The sequence below is a fragment of the Crocodylus porosus genome, unplaced genomic scaffold, assembly GCF_001723895.1.
Source record: "Crocodylus porosus isolate Cpor-Errol unplaced genomic scaffold, CroPor_comp1, whole genome shotgun sequence".
Lineage (NCBI taxonomy): Eukaryota > Metazoa > Chordata > Crocodylia > Crocodylidae > Crocodylus > Crocodylus porosus.
In genome coordinates, this window is record NW_017728918.1 from 62,530,142 (window position 1) to 62,536,151 (window position 6,010).

Sequence of the window (6,010 nt, forward strand, 5' to 3'; positions counted from 1 at the left end):
GGCATATCGCCGCCTACGGCCCTCCTGGCCAACGGGCATGTGTGGCTAGCGTAGAATCATCGCGTGATTTCAAGTAATTGAGCACGCCAGTAACTCCTGCACTTTTTAACTGCCGCACTGTGCAAATCAGGCCATGAACAGAATGCCTAAAGCTGATTGGGTGAAAGCGCACCTCAGGGTTGCAATGAGTATAAAAGGCGGTGGTTAACGCCGCTTGGGGAGGACTTAGCGAAATCCACCAAGTGTGCAACTTTCACATGCCATGGGGACCGGCCACCCCCGGGCCTCCCGCCATCGAAAACTCCCAGCGTACCCCTTCCCTGGTTAGCGCATCGGATACTACGAGCAGTTCTGCTTCTCGGTAACTAGCGAATGGAAAGCGAAGCGAAAAGCGAAATCCTTGTAAGAAGTCTGCAGCCTGCACCTCCAACGCAGAGAGTAAGTAAAAAATAAACTTGTTTGAAACCATACGAGTGAGTTCCCTGCCTGCCTTTATAAGTCCAGATACCTGACGAGAGTACATCCCTTTGCAACCCGATCGGGGGAGCAACACCCTTGTGTCCCTAAAATAACTAAGTTCCTACAAATGTATATTTCCACTTTATATTTTCGATATGAAGTCTTTCCACACTTCTGGTGTTAAACTTCCTCTTTCTCTCTAATACATTTTCTCTGCACATCTATGAAATTATTCGCTAACCCATAATATCCACCAAATCCTTAAGTTTTTGTACCCTTTGTATCTGGGTATAAAATGAAGCAGAATAAGTGCACTCACCATTTTCACTATTGTATAGCATAGACATAAATTTTTCAGCAGCAGCCCTAGTGATGTTTGGGTCTCACTGGCCCAAGGGGACCTTCTAGAACCACTTTCGTTGTCATTGGAACAGTTCATCAAGGAAGCAGGGATTCTTATATAATCACAAAACTGAAGGAAATACACTTTTAAACATATTATTAATATCACTATTATTGGCAACACTGTTTTCAACAATATTTGAAACTAGCTTTGTAAAACAGAATATTCAAAAGCAACGGAGGAAGTGAGAAGGGTGATTATTAGTTCTGCTGAAAGGATGAAAAAGCTTGACAAGGCAATTTGGGCAAGATTCATAATGAGACTCAGGCATGGCAATGCCAAGCATTTCTTTTCTACATCTAAAATTTAAGCATACAATTTCAAGGCACGGCTGCAGTCAGTTTAGACATAAAGTTAAGGCCTAGGCTTAGGATTCACAACAGTTAGTATGTGGAGCCGACAGGAACTGAAGAACCAGGGTGAGCATGGGAAGAAAGGAGGGTAGAGTTAATCTGAAATCCCTTTTCTCTTCCAGATATCAGCACCCAAGGTTTTGCCTATTTCTGCCAGCAAAGTTCTAGTAGCAGACAAGAGTCAGTTGTCAGCACCCAACCACAAGAAAATGTACACACTTCTGGTGACTCCAGGATGCTCCACTGGAGCAGCACAACTACTGGAGCACAGAGCGTATGTGCTGGGAAGCGTAGAGATTACATTAGGGCAATTTAATAATTATATAACAGGTAACAGTATGTTTAATTATGTATTCTTATATAAATATGGACGAACTTGTAGGAATCTGGGGTTGGGGAGGAGATTAATTCTCAATTTAAAATGAAATGTTTTAAGAATCAGACAAAGAAAAAAAAAGGCTATTATAAATGTTACTGTAGGTAGAAAGGTTGGAATGCCAACCACCAGAGAACCAGTAGAAGAAAGTTTCCTGCTTTGGAAAAAGCATGTAGGTATACTACTGGGTAAATCAAATTAGTTTCTAGAAATTTCTGCAGACACTGTAAGATGATATGATGAGACATCTAGGGGGATTTAAACAAAAAAATAATTAAAGGAAAGGTTCTTTGTAGCTGGAACAACTAGAATTCATCCCTCTCTCTTCCAGTTTCAAGCACTCTCAAATACTTGTAACTGTGACAGCTGTACGGGTTCAGTTAAGAAGTGCTGTAATATTGCTAAATCTCTAGCTAGCCTTCATTACAGATTAAAAAACCCCCAGTTGCTTAACATTTTAAAGTATAACTGTTGGCTTTTGAATTTATTATTGCACAAGGTAGGGTGGGATGGCTCCTTAGGGAATAACTGGTTCAGAGACAAACTTTCACAGGGAACAACCTGCTAAGCATCTGACAAAGTAGGTTATCTTAGAAAGCTCATGGCTCTCTGAATCAGTTAGTCTCTAAGGTGGCACCCTTCCCTGTCTTCTGCCTAACCACCTCTCTGGATTTGTTAAATGAATTTTAGCTGAATTACTGATGTGGTCTAACTCCAAGAAGAAGGCACTAATAGCCAAAGGGACCACTACAGCTGGCAGAAGGCATGGGAGTGTCTATTTGTGTCTTTTGCTAGTTGCTAGAGTGGCACTTGGCACAAGTGGTTTAATTGCTGGTAGAAACAAAACTTGATAGTGTAGATGAGGTTGGGGGGGATTACATGGGGTTTTGTGAATTGCCTAGGATTTCTTAGGTATTAAGTTCTTTGTGAATCACCCCCTTACAAATAAAATGTGGTCTGGTTCACAGCTAAAGTCTGAAGTACTCACTTAACTTTCCCTCCAAGTATATGTCATTTGTCACTGTGCTGTAACAGTATACTTTCATTTCTTCAATGGAAATATTTAAGTCCACTAACACGATCATCCATTCATCCCTCGCTAACATTGCTAGCTCCTTATTCTAAGACTAGCCAACTGCCTGTCAACAATGACGCAGGGGCGGGGAGGGCGGTCCAAGAGGAAACGGAGCCCCGGCCCCAACCCCTGTCCGGGCCCACTCCCCTCCCCCACAAAGTTATCTGCAAGGAACATGGCGGGGGGGCGGTGAGGCCAGCCGCCACCTCCAGGAAGCAGGGTGAGGGGGGAGTGAGGCCAACTGCACTGTCCTCACCCCCCTGCTCCGTCCCCTATGTCCCCACCATCATGGCAATGGGCTGCCTTCCATCAAAATGCTTCTTCGCACTGATTGGCTGTTTGTCAGCCAATCAGAGTGCAAATTAAACGTTAGACGGACAGACAGACTTAGGTTTTTATAATATTAGAACTAGCCAATTGTCCGTAAAGAAAAGGCAGGGATGGAGTGCCACTGTTCTGCCTCTTGCAGCGCTGCTAACCTCAGCTCCCCCATCCCCATCCCGTCCCATCCCCCGCGTGGCTTCAGAATCATGTCGGCACTCCCCCATACTTGGAGCACTGATTGCCTGTTTCTGTCTGCCAATCAGAGCCCAAATAAAGTGTGACAGACAGACTGACAGACGTAGACTTTTATAATATTAGAAGTTTTCTCATTACAAAGAACTTCATGCTCTTTTTCTTTAAATCAATTTAATGGATACATGTAAAGTTCTGCTACATATACTATGAACTTTATAACTCACAATATAATGTATATACTGTTTTCTGAAATCCCTTCTCCCGTGCCATATCTTCTATTTTGGTTATTATTCTTTAACACTGTATTCTTTTGCTTATTTCTTCTTTAACATTATATATTATTCTGGTATCCTAGATACAATTGTTAGAACCATTTCCCTCTTCTCATTACTGAAATCCTACATCTACTTCAATTGTGACAAGAATCTGTCAACTTTTAAAACTTGAAAAAAAACCCCCAAATATAGTAATACTTAAAAATAGCATAATACAATACATTTTTGAAGCCAGAAGAGCCATTAGATCATCTAAACCAATTTCCTATATACCCTGGAAACAGATTTCATCACTTAACTCTCACACTGAGCCCAATAATTCACTTGACTAAAGCAAATTCTCCAGGATATTCAGCCCTGATTTGAAGACACCAAGAGATAATAATGGTGAGTTCTCCCTTAGCAGTTCATCCTAATAGTCACTTTTGCTGCTAAAAATCATGTAACTGATGTTTATATTTGAATTGGTCTAACTTTAAACTTCCAACCATTGGTTCCTGCTATGCCTCTCTTTGAAAGACTTAGGAGCCCATTAGTACCTTGTACTTGGCCCCATGGAAAAGATGGTCTCTTTTTCAAGCTGTCCAAAATAAAAACCTGCTTTGTGGCTCTTTTCAATACCATCTCCAGGTTTTGATCATCCTTTTTAAGAACGTAGGTACCAAAACAGTCAGCAAGATTCATCTCACTAATACCATACACAGAAGTAAAAACTACCTCCCAACTCCTCCTCACTACTCTCCTGCCAATACAGCACTCACAGTTCAGGTCCCCTGTGCTTCCTAGGATGGAAAACTTTGCTGTTTCTGTCCAGTAAGCTCTTTAAGGCAACAGCTCTATAATAAGGATGGCAGCTGATAACTGGGCAAAGTGGCTTGTCACATGGGGTTTAAGTGATGTGTCAAGCTAATATTTCATTTTGCTGCTTTCCCCATGGAGTAGAAAAGTTTAAGAAAAAAAGAGGCATACGTTTATATGCATGTACATTAGTTAGAGCTGGAGGATTGATATTCAGGGTCAAAAAAAGCGATAGAAAGACCAAACTGGGAAATGGGTTAATTATCTCTTTTAGATAAGAGAAGTAGTTAGCCCTGTTATTCTGAAGTCAAGCAGAAGGTAGGCTAGAGATGCATAAGCTTTTGTGAGACAGAGCTCATTTCGTCAGATGTTATGAAAGGTCGTTCAAAACAGCAGGCTATTAAACAGAGTGATTTCAATGCAAAAGAGAGGGAAGGGAGGGAAGGAGGGAGGGAGGGGACACAATGTGGAGAAGCAAACAAGTAATAAGTCCGTAGGGACAAAGGAGTCACACAAAAGCTAATCCAGGTAATGGGATAAGAATCTAGTCCCTGTTTAGACCATGTGTAACACAATCCAGTCTATGGATAATTTCTTATGCTGCAATTTTGTGTTCAGAAGTTCTTCTAAAGTTTCACCAAAGGAACAACCATTGTGGCCATGTCTAGATGAGCGTGGACATACGGTATATAGCACCACAGACCCACCTGCGACACTAAACACCCCACATGCAGACATTCCCTGTACTGCTACCTTGCAGCAGAGGGGGTTTGATCCTGGGACATTCTGGGGTTAAAAAAAACCCACACCAAAAAAAAAATCAGGATGGCGCATATAGCAGCAGCAGGTGCTGCCCAAAACCAGAGCCTGGCTGGCCAAAGTCACACTCCCGACTGCTAGCAGGCTCCCAGCTGCAGGAGCGCTGCAGCTCCCCAAGGACCCCAGAACCCCAAAGTAAGACTGCTGGGGCCAGTACAGTTGCTGGCCGCAGCCACCCCACCCAGGGTAACCTGTCATGCACCAGAGCATGCATGGCACACGCATTCCCAGAGACAAGTAGCAGCAGCACAAGGAGTGCTGCTGCTACTTGTCCCCAGGGAAATAAACATCCATGCTCATCTAGACATAGCCTATGCAGTTCAGGGAGGTAACATGTTCTGCCACAGGCATGTGTCTTTCTAGAATGGATGCCAGACTGGTGTTCATTCATCCTTGCATGTAGGAATCACTCCATTTGTCCAATGTAGACAGAAGAAAGTCACTGTAAACAGGAGATTGAATATATGACACTGGTAGAAGTGCAGGTGAATAAAATTTGGCTGTTACAATCCATGTTATTTGGTCCAGTGATGATATGATCTGTATTGATGAGGCACAGCTTGCATCTGGGTGTTAAAGGCCACATGCTTTGGCAAAAATGGAGCTAAGTCGCCTGTTGCTTGAGAGATACCATTTGAGACTGGGGGGAAAGGGGACAGAGAAAAACATACACTTTGTCCTCACTATCCTGTACCACCATCAACAATACATACATGTACAGTCACTCTTATTCCCAATCAGGTTCCCAACTGCAGCTTTCAGGTACAAAGACAGCATCCTTCTATGTTACTGTACAGTGACTATCACAATAAAAACCCTGTTTCTGACTGGGGCCTTCTATGTTACTACCATGCTCATGCAAGAAAGCAGCTGAACAAAAAGTATGTTGAAATGGGGAAAGAGAGAGGTTTTTGTTTTTTAATTAAGAGCAGG

At 42.7% G+C, this 6,010-nt stretch overlaps 1 long non-coding RNA gene across 1 annotated transcript in view; it reads left to right on the forward strand.

Moving 5' to 3' along the window:
- LOC109311812 overlaps window positions 1–6,010 on the forward strand; it is a 29,235-nt gene that overhangs the window by 17,449 nt on the left and 5,776 nt on the right. The window contains exon 2 of the long non-coding RNA XR_002101623.1: window positions 1,338–1,545. This is a non-coding gene — a long non-coding RNA (uncharacterized LOC109311812). The remainder of the gene's footprint in view (window positions 1–1,337; window positions 1,546–6,010) is intronic.